Here is an 18,191-nt window from a genome sequence, read left to right on the forward strand (position 1 = left end):
AGTTAAATTAAAAATAAATCTCAAAGAATAAAATTCTTACAACTAAGTACAAAAATTCTGATATCTTTATCAACTTCAGTATCAGAAAATACAAGATGTGCATTGGGCTTAAGTTTAAACTACTTTAGGGTATATAGAAAAACGAAATGTCTTTTGACACTTATCCTTAGCAGAGAAATGAAAAAAAGTTGGTGTGGGCTAGAATTATGCTATTCAATTAGCGTCACATCTCAGCACTAAAGAAGTCAAGACCTTCTCATATTTAACACTCTAGTTAACTTTGCATAGAGAAACACGGTTCTCTATAATCACAAGGTGAATCTCAAAGATACCTAAAAAAGCTACTGTTTTTCACACTGACATCCACGGCAGAGCTTCAGGCGTGCCGCAAACATTTGATTTGAAGGTGTTCCCACACGTCATTGCCTATTTTTAAAACTTTAATAGGTACAAATTTTTAAAAACATAGTGCATGCACATATTTTCAACACACTGGAAACCACAAATGCATGAACCTGTGTTATCATCAATTAGCAAAAATAGGTGAATATTATACACTGGTTTTTTAGATGATTATATATACTAACAAAATACTAGTTATCTGTAGAAACACTGGAAGTTCATCTAAGATTTTGTTAGAGGAAAAAAAGAGTTTTGTTGCTAAAAGAGTTTCAAAATCACTGGCTTAGTTCATGGAGTTGGCAACCTCCAGAACTGGGGTGCAAAATTACTGATATTTATTCTCCTGGTAGAAGACTACCACACAAAAAAGACCTCATAATCCTAAAAACCTTCTTCATCTTACTGTACCAAATAAATAGATTACTTTGAAGTTAACTAAGTTTTCTTAAAAATGTGTTAATATTGTCTATCAGTCACACCTCAATGTCAATCACCCTATCTATAAAATCGGTATGAGTACTAGCATATATGGATAAATGATTTTGAGCAAGGGTGCCAAGACCACTCAATTGGGAAAGGACAATCTTTTCAACAATGGTATTGGGAAAACTGAACATCCACATGCAAAAAAATGAAACTGGACTCATACTTACACTATACAGAAAATTAACTCAAACTGGATCAAAGATCCAAACAAAAGAGCTAAAACTATAAAACTCGTAGAAGAAAATATAGGAGAAAAACTTCACAACATTCAATTTGGCAATAATTTCTTGGATATGAAACCAAAAGTACAGGCAATACAAGACAAAAGAGATAATTCGGACTTCATCAAAACTAAAAACTTTTGTGCATCACATGACACTATCAACAGAGTGAAAAGGCAACCCATGAAACGGGAGAAAATATTTGAAATCATATATCTGGTAGGAGATTGCTATCCAGAATATATAAAGAACTCTAACACCTCAAACAACAAACAACCTGATTTAAAATATGGACAAAGGACTTGAATAGACATTTCTCCAAAGGTGATACACAAGTGGCCAATAAGCATATGAAAAAATGCTCAATATCACCATCATTAAGCAAATGCTGATCAAAACCACAATGAGCTATCACCTCACATCCATTAGTATGGCTATTAACAAAAAAAAAAAGAACAAGCATTAACAAGAATGTGGAGAAATTGGAACCCTTGTGCACTGTTGGTGCAAATGTAAAATGGTACAGCTATTGTAGAAAACAGTATGGCAGTTCCTTAAAAAATTAAAAATAGAGTTTACCATATAGTCCAGCCATTCTACTTTTGGGTATATATCCAAAAGAATTGAAAGCAGGATCTCAAAGATATATTTGCACACCCATGTTCACAGTAACACTATTCACAATAGGCAAGAAGTGGAAACAACCCAACCGTCCATCATGGATTAATGGATAAAACAAAATGTGACATATACATACAATAGATATTACCCCGCCTTAAAAAGGAAGGAAATCTTGTCACACACTACAACACAGATGAATCTTGAGGACATTATACTAAGTGAAGTCAGTCAGTTACAAAAAGACAAATACCGTACGATGCCACTTATATGAGGTATCTACACTAGTCAAATTCACAGAAACAGAAAGTAGAATGATGGTTACCAGGTGCTGTCGGGAGGGAGAAATGAGTTGTTGTTAATGGGCATAGAGTGTTAGTCTTCCAAGATGAAAAAGTTCTGGAGATCTGTTTCACAACAATGTGAATATACTTAAAACTACTGAGCTGCACACTTAAAAATGGTTAAGATGGTAAACTTTGTTATGTAAATTTTACCACAATAAAAAAAATTAGTATGAGTAACTACGTCAAGAGGCAACTGTGCTGATTAAACCAGATAATACTTGTAAGGGGCTTAGAATAGTTCCTGACATATCAATAATAATTAAATAATGTCAGCAATAACATAAGTAGCTACCGATAAGATCAGCAAGACAGATTTTACCATTGAGTGAAACTGAATCCTGAATTGAGGATTATAAAAAAGCTTTCCTTGAAAATCGAGCAAGAGAGTTTAATAATTACCGTAGGACCAGGGAACCTCTGATGGTTCTTGATTACTCAGAGTGACACAATGAAACTTAAGTTTAAGAAGGTAGGTATGACAATCTAGATCAAAGCAACACAAAAATAAGTCTGGGAAAGTAAGTGAGAAGAAATTGAGAAAAGTGCTACAATGAAGTTCTGGTCATGCCTTGGAACTCAAAAACAAGAGAAAAGAGAAAGAACTTGCATGCTAGTTAGCAAGTCAATACAAAAAAGCTAGCCTCGTTTCACAAGGTTTTTTTTCCCATCAAAAGTTCCAATAAAAACAAGCATTAAAACATAAAAAGCCTACCTTGCACCATTCAGAAAGCCTTCAGCATTAAATCCCAGATTCTCTAGAAGCAATACAGAATTTAAACAGATAAACGTCATGTTCTACTCTCACTGACAACCTGCTTACAAGTAGGGAGAGAAATTAAGAACATAAACTATGGAGGCACAGGAGTTCCATCTCTCTCATACATTCTAATACCTATCACCACAATAGAGTCAGCTAAAGATACACACATTCAAAGATTCAACGTAAAGTCTTGACTACTTAAAACCTTTAGTCTCAATCCCGGCACTACAGACATTTAGACCAGATAATTCTTGGGGGGCAGGAAGGGATGGGGCCTGTCCTATGCATGAGTTAACAGAGAATTATGTACTCCAAATGTAAGAATACAAATCTGGGAAATATCCCTTTCCTAGCCCCAGTTAAATGTTTAGAAATCATTTCACATTATTTATGGAGTAGTACTGAGGAAAGGACAAGGGCTTTGAGGTCAAACAGACCTAGATTAGAGTTCTGACAATACACCACTTAGTGAACATGAGCAAGTGACAACACTTTCCTGAGGTTTAAATAAAATAACATTTATAAACATCAATACAAAGTGGACACTAAACAAAAAAGGAAGTGAATTTACATTTTAAGAACTTTTTTATTATAACTGGTTTGTATTTCGCATCTTCCTGCCTTAATGTAATCTAATCTTCTATAAAGGACTCAGTGAACATTTCAGACAAACATCACTGTAATAAATAAATAGGACACTAATCCAGAGAGGAGAGCTATCAAAATGGATAACGCAGAATCAAGTTTCAAGACACTCGATCAGTTGTTTGAATCACACAAAAATAACACCATTTAATAGAGATTAAATGTAAAGATGTCTTTAAGTTAAAAAGTAACAATAAAGGGAGACAACATAACAGAAGTTGAGATAGAAAAACTCTAAAATATGTAACCACCTGCATGCCCTAAATGAGTCAGAAGTGATAGGCTATCCAAAAAAAAGATACAAGAAAACCAATTTGGGTTAATAGAGAGAATATACCAAAATAAGAGTCAGAAGAATGGAGTTCTAGTTTCAACTGCCCTACTTGAGTGAGAATATGTAGCTACATTAAGCCATTTAACCTGGATCGATATCCTCATTAATAAGAAGGGCACACACCTACCTTGACGCCTCCAATACTGTCAGGTGGAACAAATAATGATGTTGATAAAAAATGCTCTTAAATTCTGCATGTAAAACATTTTACACTACAAGATCCGCACAGTCACCATACATCAGTCTAGAGCAGAGTTTCCCAATCTTTTTCACTTATGACACATACAACAAGTGACCGTATGGGTGCAGGAACACTGGACTAAATAAGCCATGCTGCTGGTAGCCAGTAGTGGTCAGCCTAGAAGCTCTTGTCACTGTCACTGACAATCCTCTCTGAGAACTAAGGAAATTAGTATTTCTGGCCCATCTGTAAGGCATTCGGAGCACTGCCTGGCAGACGGGTTAGGAAGCTCTAATTAAAATATGGTGTCTAATTTGGAGCACTGGAAGAGGGAATTTAACATTTTCCACAATAACCTGCTCTGGCAAACAGAATCAAGACTAGAGTTTGACTCTGTTAGAACAGTACTACCTTACTCCTAAGCAACAGGGAACCCTATCCTGGGCCTGGAGCTTTGGAGGGCCGTACACTGGCCTCCCTGTGGCCACAACCTTGACCATGGGGCCAGTTGTTCTCAGGGTCTAAACGGTGTGCCCACCTACGGCCTACACACCGCAGCCCTCATCTTGCCGAGGACCCCAGAATTTCCTGCCAACTTCCAGGGTCTGCTCAGGCCTCTTCCCTGAGTTGCCTCTCCTGGGGCAGACAACCCACCATGAGTATTTATACCCAGGGCCCAGGGATGGTCAAAGAGCTGCTGCCTGAAAGGTGTGTGGGGATGTGTGGGCTGGAGAGTCTACACACGTGCACATGCAAACTTCCTCATGCAAGAAGCCTGGAGTGAGAAAGGGATCTCTGGTTGGAAGCTGCTTCTCTGCACTTGACCATGTTCCGGAGCAGAACTCAGAGGTGTCTGAGAATTCTCTGTTTGACTCTAATTTAGGTTATTATGAAGTTTTACTTGTTAAGGTAGGGAATGGAACATCTTTACCAATTAACTTGATTTATAACTTGTAAATTTTTAGACATATAGCATATGGACTTCCATCTGTATTCTTGCCCTGACTCCCAAAAATCTTAGGGATGGGCCTAAAAAACAGTCTAAAAACTTTGTCACATGAGGAATAATTGAAGAAAATGAGTACATTTAGCCTGGAAAGAGAAAAGGCTGGTGGGAAGATAAAAGAACTAGCCATTTTTCACATGACAGCTAAAGAATTATCACTTGAAAAATAAAGCAGGTCTGTTTGGTGTTGGAAATGTGGGGTGGTACACTCCATTTTAATATAATGAGGAATTTTTAAACAAGAACTCTTTCAAAAAGAGTTGGGCTGTCAGTTATGAGTAACTGAGTTTTCAGACCCTGAACACACAGAAGCAGAGGGTAGATGATTATCTTCCAAAGATAATGTGGGAGGAATTCTGATATTGGGGAAAGGTAAGACCACACACTCCATAGAGGCCTGTGGAACTGCAGTACTCAATAATATTATCAACATGCAGCTCTATATGCAGAGACAAGTGGTATAAGACCCAAGGCAAAACGAAAGTTAAACCCTGGAGTAACCTCCATTTCTTAAAAAGTTCCTGCTGTCTATCAGCTTACTCTTGTCATTTGCCGCCTCACAAAAACGGAGGTGAATTCCTCCATTCTACAAAATGAATTACTAAATAAAGGTTGAAGCAGCCTTGTCTCAAGGGATTTTTTTTCCCATCCTCCAGAAAATCATAACGTTCCCTACTGCTCCCAGTTGGATCCTTTGATTTATCATTATCACTGAAAACAGTGTCTTCCATTCCCATGATGGACTCAGGCACCTCTCAGCCATTGACAAACAGTTATCAAACAGGAAGGCTGGGATACAGCACATATCTTGACAAAGCCCCTGCCCCTCAAACAGCTTGTGGAGAAGGGGATTAGAAATGAAACACTTAAGCAAATAAATAATAAACTAATATGAAGAAGACAAAACGGGATAATGTGGAAGAGAGAGCTTGGGGAGCTGCACGTACAGAGGTAATCACAAAGGCCTCTCTGGAGAAGGAGCAGAAGGCAGTCGTGAAAGATCGGGAGGACATACGTTCTAAGCAAAAGAAACATCAATTGCAAATCCCTGAGAAGGTATGTGCTTAGCTTGTTCAAGGGATAAAGAAGAACATCATCCACTGCACATCTATCAGAAGGGCCAGATCCAGACCACTGACAACACCAAGTGCTAGCAATGACGTGGAGCCACAGGAACTCTCTCATTCACTGCTGGTGGGAATGCAAAATTGTACAGCCACTTTGGAAAACAGTTTGGCAGTTTCATATAAAACTAAACATACTCTTACCATACAACCCAGCAACCGCACTCCTTGGAATTTACCCAAAGGAAGTGAAAACTTATGTCCACAAAAAATCTGCACATGGATGTTTATAGCAATTTTACTCATAATCACTAACACCTGGAAGCAACCAACACGTCCTTCAGTAGGGAACGGATAAATAAATTGTGGTACATCCAGACAATGGAATATTATTCAGTGCTAAAAAGAAATGAGCTATCAAGCCATGAAAAGACATGGAGGAAACTTAAATACATATTAGTAGGTGAAAGAAGCCAATCTGAAAAAAACTACATACTGTATGATTCCAACTATCTTTCTGCAAAAGGCAAAACTATCGATTCATTAAACAGATCACTGCTAGTCAGGGTTTGGGGAAGAGGTGAGAGATGACTAGGAGAGCAGAGGATTTTTAGGTCAGTGAATCTACTCTGTATGATACTATAATGGGGGATATACATCATTTAAATGTGTTCAAACTCATAGAATGTACAACACCAAGAGTCAACGGTAATATAAACTACAGGCTTTGGGCAATAATCATGTGTCGATGTAGGTTCATCCACTGTAACAAATGCACCACTCTGGTGGGGGAATGCTGATAATAATGGAGGCCGTGCCTGTGTGAGGGCAGGCAGTATATGGGAAATCTCTGTAGCTTCCACTCAATTTTGCTGTGAATCTAAAACTGCTCTAAAAAATAAAGTCTATTAAGAAAAAAAGAAAGAACATCACTGTGACTGCAGCCCAGTGAACAAAAGAGAGAACAGAGGAAGATGAGGTTGGAAAGGAAGCTAGGGGCCAAATCATGCACTACAGACATTCTGGACTATTATCATTCTTTGTTGTTGGGGGCTGTCTTGTGCATTGTAGGATGTTTAGCAGCATCCTGGCCTCTAAGCACTAGATGCCAGCAGCACACTCCCCCCACCCTGCCATCCTTAGTCCTGAGAAACAAAAATGTCTCCACACACTGCCAAATGTCCCCCAAGGGGAAAATCTTCCCCAGCTGAGGACCACTGATATAGGGCCTCATAAGTGGCCAAAATGGAGGCTTTGTTTCCATGATAAAATTTTAAGTTTCATTTTAGTGTTAAGTGTACTGGAAAGCCAGTAGGCAGATGATATGATCTGATTAACATTTAACATTATTGTTTTGCTCCTGTGTATGAGGCAGGTGAGGAGGATGAAGACAAAAGCAGAGGCAGGGAAGCCTCTCGGCAGTTTTCCGGAGGAGAAAGGCTACTGGCCTAGGTTTTTAACAGTGAGAAAAATGAGATGTAGTCAGGTCCAGTTTATATCCTGAAGGTGGAGCTGACAGGCCTTCACACTGAGATGAGACAGAAAAAAATGGAGGATGACTCCAAAGGTTTTGGCCTGCACAACTGAGCAGGTGGTGGTACCACTTACTGAGGCAGTGAAGATTCAGGAGAGGTAGAGGGAGTAGCAAATGAAAGAAAGAGTAATTCACAGTTCTGCTTTGTTCACGCTACATTTGAGGTGTCTCCACATCCAAGTGGAGGAATGGAGTTAGATGAGTCTAGAGCTCAAGTGGAAAAAAATCAGGACGAGAGATAGGAATTTGGGCCTCATCAGCATACAAATGGTATTTGAAACCATGAAAATGGATAAAATCACCTGCAAATTTTAGGGACGGGAGTCAGATAAGCTGGCAAAAAGACAGAAAATGAGCAGCTAAGAGGTCAGAGGAAGTAGTCAGCCAATGTGAAATGCTGGTGGGAGGTCAATAAGATAGAAACACTGAACTGATCACTGGCTTTGGCAAGATACAGATCATTAAAGCCTTGATTAAGAACAATCAGGGGGGCCGGCCCCATGGCCGAGTGGTTAAGTTCGCGCTCGCTCCGCCAAGACAGCCCAGGGTTTCGCCGGTTCAGATTCTGGGCACGGACATGGCACTGCTCATCAGGCCACGCTGAGGCGGCATCCTACAGGCCACAACAGGAAGGACCCACAACTAAGATATACAACTATGTGCCGGGGGGATTTGGGGAGATAAAGCAGAAAAAAAAAAAAGAACAATTTCAGGGGAGTGGTGAGAGCTCAAATGGATCAGGCTAAAGAGAGAATAAGTGGTAAGGAAGCAGAGCAAATATAAACAACTCTTACTGCAAAAGGGGACAAAGAAATTGGGCAACAGCTGAAGGGAATCAGAAGGTGGAGGAGAGCATGGTTTCAGAGAGGTGATTTATTCAGTTAAAGGATTAGTGGCTCACACAAAATATAATTTTATTCCTCTCGCACTTAACCATCGAGAGATAAATGAGCAGTCCACGGCTCATGAACTGCTAGGTGCATGTAGGTGAACCTAGCACCTACAGAGCACCTACCAGAGTAGGTGTCTCTGCTCCATGAGATCATCCAAGGATCCATCTTATTGATCCATATCCCAGTAAAGCGTTGCTCTCACCTGCAAGGTTGAATAACGTGCACCAGCACTACACTCTCCTCCACCAAAAGGGAGAAAGAGATAGTAGAGGCAACTAGCTTCCTTTCAAAGGCCGTGACCCAGAAATCGCACACATTACTTCTGGTCACATCCATTTAGCCAAAGTCAGACGGCCACATCTAGCTATAAGAGAGGGTGGGAAACGTAGTCTAGTTGGGTAGCCATTTGTCCAGATAAAACTTGAGGGTCCTATTACTGAAAGGAAGCCGCAGAAAACAACATCTGGTGAACAAGGAATCGCTGCTGCAAGTAATATACCACGTGGACGCAACACTGGAGGAGACGATGCAGTAAGGAGAGAGTGATAATTCAGGAAGCAAAGTACGTGCAAGACTCAAGGCCTTAAGAAGGCAAAAATGAATGAGATCCAGCGCACAAATTTATTGCCTCAGAAACAGGGACACTTCGGTCTCTAGTCACTTCTCACATGCTCGACTTTTCAGAAAAAAAGTTGGTATTTGCATTTCGTGAATGCATTTCTAGCTAATTAAACTCTTTCCTTCCATCTAGTAAATCAAGCAATTACACAGAATAAGTGTAAAAATCTGCCCTAGAATTAGCAGTTCTCATGTGGGTTGTCTCCTGATAGGCTGACTTAGAGCTGCTGCTTCTTTGTCAAATAGAACATAACCAAATTTCAGAGCTGGAGGGAGTCTACAAAGCTCACTTTGCAAATGTACAAGGCCACAAAGTATCTTCTCCAACAGTAGATGCCAAGTCCTCGAACTGCCAGATCAGGCATCATCCCACTGTCCCCTTGCCTACTCTTTTATAATATTCTTTTTCATCATATAGTTTATCTTCCCAATGAAATGAACACTTCCTGAGGGCAGAGACTCAAGGTCACCTTCTTTCATATCTGTTTTCCACAGCATCTAGATTGGTACAAAATACATAATATGTACTCAAGTGGATACTTTTCAGTTCACTGATAAAAGAGATTCGGTTTCCCTCATCCTACTGGAGCCATGACTGCTTTTGTATCTGGAAGACCTCTGAATATAAAATAACTAACAAGGACTGTCAGGTTTTCTTTGGGTAGAAGGTCAATGGAAACTGGGCAAGTGCAAGAGGATGGTATCTACTTTTTAAAAAAAATCAGACACAGAATTGTGGAACAACACTGGATCTTAGAGAGCTCTAGTCTCACTCCTCTTTTTAGATAGGAAAATGAGGTTCTGAGAGAGGAATTACCTGCCCAAAGTCACCAACTATTTACAGCATAGGTCCTCTGACTTCAAGTTCAAATCTCCTTTCTTTGTTAAAGGTTACTTCATTTATTTGTCTGTGCTTAATATACTAGCAAATTACTGAACTTCACATATGTTCTTCAAAGTCGTTGAAAATGCTACTCATCTTAAGAGTCCTTTTACCACATATCCCTTCAACGAAAAGAGGAACAGGAATTATTGTTTCCATCATACACACAAGGGAATAAAAACAATGCAGTCAAATGGCCTGCCCAAGATCACAACGCTACACCCCGGATAATAAAGATTTTACTATTTTAAGGGCAAAAGAATGGAATATTTACTTTCAAATTCTTTCCCAGAGTATGATGCCTAGCTTTTCTAGTAGAGACAATGTAAACATAACACTTTCATAATGTATGGGTCGCACACGCTTTTCCTCTCAATGCTTTTTTCCATCTCCACAACCTTCAATATTAATGTACATTATAATCCATGGTATAAAACAAGGGAGGAAATGGATATATTACTATAAGCCAAATTATAGGATCTCTTTGAAAACCAGAATTCTACTTTCATTCTAGTTCACATATTTGTTATGAGAAATTAAACCAAACATCTCATTTCTCACTTCCTTTTACTTGTCCTAAAACAATCTCCTTTAAATACCAAGGAAGGTCCCCTTGTCTGGGTATACTGTGAAACCGTAAACATCTATTTGATTAAATCTTCACATTTTACTACCTTGGAGAATATTTCCTCTCAATCTTCATCTCTCCAGACAGGAAATCTCTGATTGTTTTTTTTTTTTCATTATTTGTTTTAACCTCGAAAGAAAATACTGTCTCCTGATGACAGTGGGTCTTCTTTAGGACTCTACCTTTTTTGACATGCTCCAATTAGAACCCTGTAGTTTAGTGTCCAGTGGTGCTGCTCTATGGTCTCATGGACAGACCCCTCTGCCTCCATCCCACAGTTCCACCAAGGACAGTAGGAGAACATTAGTGCCCTCCCATATCTCCCCGGAATCACCCCACAGCTTTTAAGAATCACCCAAGGCACGAAACTGCACAATTTGTAGGACTGCAAGAGCCACAATGACCCCAATTCTGTTTTCTTTAACTCAGTCAGAACAATGGTCTCTGTTTATTTGCTCACTCTTAGTTTGAAAATAATGCTAAATAAACGAGCACTTGAAGTTGAGAAGCACATCTAATTTCTCAATTGTAAGATAATTTAAACCAAATACTTCAAAAAGCAACTTAATATCAAAGTCTCTAGACAGTAAACTAGGTCTATCTTTAGAAAAAAAATTAAGTTTTATTATTTCAACTCTGAAGGGGATGTTAGAGAGATGATAATGCAAATCATAAGGAAGGCTTAAGAGTGTACCAGACACGTAAGGAAAGTTATCTAACCCTGGCCAAATTAAAACAGGCTTTTCTCACATATCCTTCTCAAAAAAAAACCAGTACCAAAATAAAAGTGATATTTAAATTCCTTTTACAAACAGAATAGTACCAGGATCTGGGAAAAATAGGGCAGAATTAGCTTTCCACTCATTCCCTTTTTTTTTTTTTAGCAATTATTATTTTATTACACACATGGCTATGACACAATCCCAGCCTCCAGAAGGGCACAGGTTCTGAGGTTTAGATCTAAAAGTTTCTACCCATTCTTAATCATCTAAATAAGCAAGTGATTAATAACAATACAGTATAACATATGGGAAATTTCTCAAGTTATTCCAATTATCAACTATTAACTAAAGTAATGGTTTCAGTAAAGGAGAAAATTCGGTAACAAGTAGCATACCACTCAGGAGAACAACTCTATAATCTGGTGGAACAAAGGTGACATATATTTTAGCATATTGTTCAGACTAGAATTTATAATCCCCATCATTATGACTTAGTGAGTGCTTACTCTATGCTTATATCATATTAAGCCTTGACATGTATCATTTCACTTAACCATCACTACAACCTTCTAAAATAGATTTTATTGTTATCCTCTGATTACAAAAGAGGTGCCTGAGGCACCAGCGTTAGTCTCTTCAGAACCAGTGTTTATATCACAGCCGGCATTCGAACACAAGTCTATCTGGCTCCAAAGCAATCATTAGTCCCTTTCCGGGGTCTTAACTCCTATAAATGCTAGGACAGGAAATAATGCTTGTGCTAAGTAAAGCAAAAGATTTTAAGTCCTAAGTCAGGGGTTGGCAAACTTTTTCTGTAAAGGGCTAGAAAAATATTTTAGGTTTTGTAGGCCATATTGTCTCTGTCACAAGAACTCGACTCTCCTGTTGTACTGCCAACACAGCCACAAACAACACGCAAACAAATGAGTGTGACTGTGTTCCAATGAAACCTTATTTATGGACACTAATCTGCGAATTTCACATAACTGACACACGTCATGAAATCTTCTTCTTTTGATTTTTTTCAACCATTTAAAAATTGTTAAATCATTCTTAGCTCACAGCCTATACAAAAAAGCTGTGGGCCAAATTTGGTCTACAGACTGAATTTTGCCAACTTCTGTGATAAATAATACAGACAAATATAAAATAATTGTTAACTAAACAGCTCTTCTTACAATCCTAACTTACAACCTCCTTTAATATTTAGAAAGGATACTTTAAAGAAGTTCAAAGTCTCAATAAACTTGACACCTGTCCAGAATAAGTGGAAATTCCAAAGAGTCCAAAACTGTAGGTCTTACATATAGATTTCCTAAGAATGAGATAGAATTACAAAATTTTGGAACTGGGAGAGAGTTTACACATTCTCACTCCTTATGTGCATTTTTAAAATTGATGTTAAAATATTTAAAACAGTTAAACACTAAGTTTACATGTAATAACAGTAACATCTTAACACGTATAAAAAGTTTTGCAAAGCATTTTCACATCCTTTCTCTCATCTGATCCTTCACAACTCCTTAAGGAAGACAGTGCAAGCCTTCTCATCTCTATTTTATACACAAGGAAAACAAGCTCAGAAATGTAAATAATTTGCCCAAAGAAAGTACCATGCCACACAGCTAGTCAGTGGCAGAACTACAACCACGACCTGGTTTCAAGTCCTTGTGCCTCTTAACTACTTCGATGGACATCAGAGTTCACATTCATGATGCTAAAAATAAATGCTAAAAATTCTCAAGAACGTCAGTCATAATCTCTAAAATGCAACATAACAACATAATCTTTAAAATACAATGAACAATGTTTAGTTCATTTCATTCCATTTTCCTTCTGCTACCACAGTCTTCTGAAGAAAATAGGTGCTAGTCCTTGACATTTGTTAAATGCATTTGCAGTCAACAGCAAATCTATGTACACCGTGCAGACACGTACACCCAGGCCAGCTTTGGAAGGGAAAACACTGCTGAGTAAGTCGTGTAAAGAGAGAAGAAGAGAGGGAGAAGTAGAGATGAACGTGTTGCCATTAAAGTCTTAGCCCAACTGCAGAACAGCTTCTGGTGATTGGAAAATTATGTGGGGGCTGGGAAAAGAAAAGAAAAGGAACATAACTCCTGGAATTCAAACCAACATCAAAGCCTTTAATGACAGTTGAGCCTGCCTAGCTGCTTCTTAGACTCTCCCTGGAAAACACAACAGTTATATAACTGAAGAAGGTTCTTCCAACTAACATTTCCTCTCTGGCCCACTTCCGCCCTATCACCCACCTCAACGTGTACCACCATACAGTAAACTGGGTTTCCACCCCAGCTGTGGCTGGACAAGCCTCTGTCCAAAGTGCTGCTTTATTCCAGGGACTGCTATGGGGACCACGGTATGAAGATAACTGGTTTGAGCACAGTTCCAACCTCATACGATTCTAGAGACCTGCTCTATAAAGCAACACCATATCTAACATTAGGAATGAAGCAGACTCCAGATATTCCTGCAAATGGAAATCACAACATCATAATACCCCATCTTCACAAAAAGCCCTATTAAAACGAATTCATCCCAATGAGTACCTGGAAAACTTTGGGGTCATGCTGCAGCAGCAATTAAAGCTTCTATCTCCTTCACTCTCTAGTCCAAGGAGCAAAGGTCAAGATTCCGAGTTAGACTTCAATTTACCCAATAAGGAAAAATATATTAATGAATCACAACGATCCCTACCCAAAAATATTGCAACAACAAATTCGATTATGAATCAAACTAGCACATTTTCTGGACTCTCAGAGCCACCGTACTCTAGCACCATGTGCTTTTTCTTCTTCCAACACAACTACGAATATAAACAACGTTTAAAAAAGCAACCAATGTATCAGAAGTTATTCCCATTCAGACTAACTTAAAAGGTCTAAAGCTGTGCCAAATAAAACTCTGAAAGAATGGAAAATAAAAGAGATGCTGACAACAATGCAATGTGGCCGAGCTGCCAACTATCCATGTAGCATCACGCAGTGCCCCAAGCACTTTAAAAGCAGACTGCAATTCTGCATGCAGCTCAAAATTATAATTATCCAAATTCTATTTCCTAAAAGATAACTATGAAACCGCATCCCAAGCATCCTGCTGTGGGTCTCCTCCCCTCCACCTTCAAGCTTCAGCAACAGAAGGTGAAATTATAAAGGGTCCAGAGGCAAACTAAAGCTAAGAAATCAGGTTTGACTTCCTCTCCCTACCTTTCTTGCGATCTGTTTACAAAAATCTTTAACATAAATATTTACTAAAGCCATCAAATTAGAAAGGCATGATACGGGGATGGAGGGGGACTTGAAGGGGGGAAAGGGCACTAAGTCACCAGTATAGTCCAATATGTAGCGGCAACTCACTCAATTAAAAAGACTAGAGAGAAAACTCCACGGGAGTCCCTGCGGGCAGACCTCTGCCCGACCTGCCCTGCACACCGGGAGGCGGCACCGCAGGGTCGCCCGTGGGCAGCGGAGGGAAACGCTCGCGCAGCGCTCCCCGGGGAGAGCCCGTGTCCCCAGAGTCCCCATTCCCCGGGAGTCGCGGCTCTGGCTTGACGTGAGCCTCGGGCGGGGGAGAGCACTGCAGCAGGCCAGAATCCGTCCGAACCCCGCGTCCGCCGAGGCCGCGGGCAAACCGGAGAGGCGAGCGCGGTCCACCCCGGGAGGCTGGGCAAACGAGTCCGGGGGGGTCTGGGGGAAATCCGAGATGGTCCTCTAAGAACATTCGATCTGGAACCTTTACTTTAAAAACAATTTCTCCTCAAAAGGAAAGCAGGCCCCCGCAGCCTCGCCTGCGGCGCCTGCCCACGTCACCGGCGCCCCCGGCCCTCCCGCGGCCCCCGCCTTACCGAGCCCCGCGGCCCCGCCGCGCCGCCGCGGCGTCGCTGCGCCCCGCTCGCCGCTCCGTGTCTGCCCTCCGCGGGCGCCGGGCCCGACGCCCTCCTCCTCCTCCTCCTCGCCGCCGCCGAGCACCGCCCGCGCCGCCGAGCCTAGCGCCTGGCCGCCGAGGGCAGCCGCGGGGGCTCGGCCGGGCGCCCCCCGCGCCAGCGCCTCATCCCGCCTCGCCGCCCCGGCAGCTCGGGGGCGGGGACGCCGGGCTCCGGGCCACGGCCTCAAGTCCCCACCTCCGACACGCACCACGCTCGCCCGCCCCCCGCGGAGTCGGCCCCGCGGACGCGGGTCTGCAGCGGCAGAGCCCCTCACCAGCTGCCTTCGGGCCGCCCCCGCAGCGCCCCCGCCCCGCTCGCCGGCGCGCGCCCGCCGGAGCCCGCCTTCTCGCTCCGCCTCCTCCTGCACCCGCGACGACCGCAGCTGGGAGAAGAGGCGCGCCGCCGCCGCCGCGGGCACGAGCACGCGCGAGGAGGGCGGGCGGAGCGCGCGCGCGGCCGAGGGCGGCGGGGGCGCGCCCAGGCCTCGCCTGCCGTTGTCCCGGGAGCGCACGTGCACTGCGGGGGGGCAGCAAGGGACGCGCGGCGGGGGCTCCTGGGGGGCGCGGGGGCAGGCGGGGCGCGAAAGGGGGTGAGATGCTGTCGTAGGGGTTCGGGCGTAGTCTGTTCCCTCGGCTTCTGCATTGTGCTGCGGTGCAAAAATAAAAAACCTGCCGCAGCAGCAGTAACGCCAGGAAGAGACATCCTCTGAGACTACGGCAGAGGCTCCTCACCACTCCCAGCTGACCCCTGAATACTGTCGCCGCGCTGGTGAGGAAAGGGGGCGTTGCCGCAAATCAGGAAGATCTCGACTCTCCTTCCCTTGCGCATTTTGGTCCAAAGTCAGCTCGCGTCGGTTATTGTTTGGAAACGGGGGGGCCTAAAAGTTCCTTCAGTAGGCTGCCTCCTTCAGAGTTATGGACCAGAAGATTGGAAGTGACATGGCAGGGGAGAGAAAGGACAAGAAAAGGTGAAGGAGTAGCAAACCGGAAGGTGCGTGGCTAGCTTGAAAAGAGATTTTGGAGACAAGTGAAGGAGCTCACAGGGAACCTCCTGCCTGTGGATGACACTGCTCTGGGTTCTTCCCTGTTCCTTTTGTTCAGCTGTAAAGGCCGTGCAGCACCTCCACCTGCAACAACCATCTGTGTAACAGAATGTATCTTGACGTTCTACCGTTTTCTATTTTCATTTTTTTCTTTTATATATGTACCTTTCACTCCTTCTGACTCATTTGGTATCTAAATGTTGAGGGAGAGGTGTCTTCATAATTTAACTCTTAGTCCTCAAACCTACCAGTGCCCAATGCTGCATCATTTAATGTCACTGCAGTGATTTGGGTCCACTCAGCATTTAGTCATTTCAATGGGAGTCATTGAATATAAAACGTGGCCTTGACCACACTGAGCGGAATTTCAAGGGCATGTACATGAAGCAGGATTTCACCACATCCTGGAGAGAAATTAGGGAGTAAACATGCACAATAATCCCACTCTTGGCAGCTTCAGTACAACCAAAGTTTCTTTAAAGACCAAGATTTTAGATGTTTTCTAGCAGAGAAGGAGGGAAGGGATGGAATGAGAAGATTTGCATAGAGGCACAAACTGAGATGGGAAAATTTAAAGCAGCCTACTTTAAATAAATGTATCCTAGTATGGAAGGCATCTACTGGAAACAGGTGCACTTAGGATCCATAACGGTGTTAATGGTTACTTCCTAAGTGCTGGAGAAACAGCAAGGTAAATCAGGAGAGCTAGAGACCCTCAGCTTCAATACAAACCCATAGTTTAAAAATTACTCTTTCTCCAAACTGCAACAGTTCCATGGGTTCACCTTTTGGCCACAGAGGGATGTTTCTGCCAGAGAGTGACAAGTATGCAGAGAGAGGCAAGCATGCAGAGAGAGATTCAAAGGCTTGTGTTGTCCCCGAGGTTGGTGAGCATTAAACATTAAACTTCCTGTGATATCAAGAGGAAGTCAGCATGGGACATTAAACCAAGGCACCATGGGAAGCAAGTTTTGCCCAAGGCTGCTAGTCCCTTGGCTATTCTCAACTAAGGTAATGACATTTTGTATTCTTTTTGGAAAGCTTTCACATCCCAGAGTTTTGCCATCAGACCCCGAAATTCAGCTGCCGTGGCCGAATGTTAAGAGCTTTGTTCTCAGCTGGTAGAGGAGGTGAATGGATGACACAGATATTTTACTTCAGAGTCTCAAAACATTTTGCTAACTTTCCTCCTATTTGTATTATATCTAGTTCAGAGAAAAAACAAATGGATTCCATCTGTGTATTACAAATGTCAGAGATATTTGAGCAAGGTCAAGGGTGCTGATGTTCCTTCCTCTTATCCCTCTCCTTGGAAGGAAGAATCCAAATATCCTATGCATCAGTAGTTGTTATTGCTAAACCTGCAGATAAACTGAAGGTTGTGATTTCTGGGCAACTCTGCAGCCATCTGAACTTGGTGTTACTGTCCTAATAATACCCTTAGCGATACATCACTATCCCAATAAATGCAACATTTCCTTAAAAAGCTGTAAAATAGTGTTAAATAACTGCACTTGTTATGGTTTGATTTGATATTCCCAAAGTGACGGGGAGGAGGGGGGAAAAAGGCAAATTCCCCCTCTGTCCGAAGCTGTTGGAGGCCTTAGCCCAGCCTCCTTTCTTGGCCTTGGCACTGTCATCTTGCAGGCATTGCATCTGGGCTCACTCCTGGCGTCTCGGATCTGTTGTACTGCAGTCCTCTCCAGACACTGAAGCAGCATCACGGTGCAGTCAAGTAAAGCCGGTGGGGAGGGCAGCCACGCGAGAACTGCGACACTTACCTAACCTTGCGTTTTAGAGAGAGCCTGGGAATTGAGCGAGCACAAGAGAGGAAGCTTATTTTCAGCCCCAAATTGAATGTTCG

The 18,191-nt window shown here is 42.1% G+C and overlaps 1 protein-coding gene across 5 annotated transcripts in view; it reads right to left on the reverse strand.

Annotated features, from left to right (window-relative positions):
• ARHGAP32 (Rho GTPase activating protein 32) overlaps positions 1 to 15,713 on the reverse strand; it is a 320,124-nt gene extending 304,411 nt beyond the window's left edge. For 2 of the 5 annotated variants that reach the window (XM_070272952.1, XM_023645126.2), the window contains exon 1: positions 15,205 to 15,330. The gene's annotated coding sequence lies outside the window, so the exon portion shown is untranslated. Of the gene's footprint in view, positions 1 to 15,204; positions 15,331 to 15,559 lie in introns of those variants that run through there. The other 3 variants (XM_070272953.1, XM_070272951.1, XM_070272954.1) reach the window with 3 other exon arrangements.
• Positions 15,714 to 18,191: the final 2,478 nt, after the last annotated feature.

Source organism: Equus caballus, chromosome 7, assembly GCF_041296265.1.
Source record: "Equus caballus isolate H_3958 breed thoroughbred chromosome 7, TB-T2T, whole genome shotgun sequence".
NCBI lineage: Eukaryota > Metazoa > Chordata > Mammalia > Perissodactyla > Equidae > Equus > Equus caballus.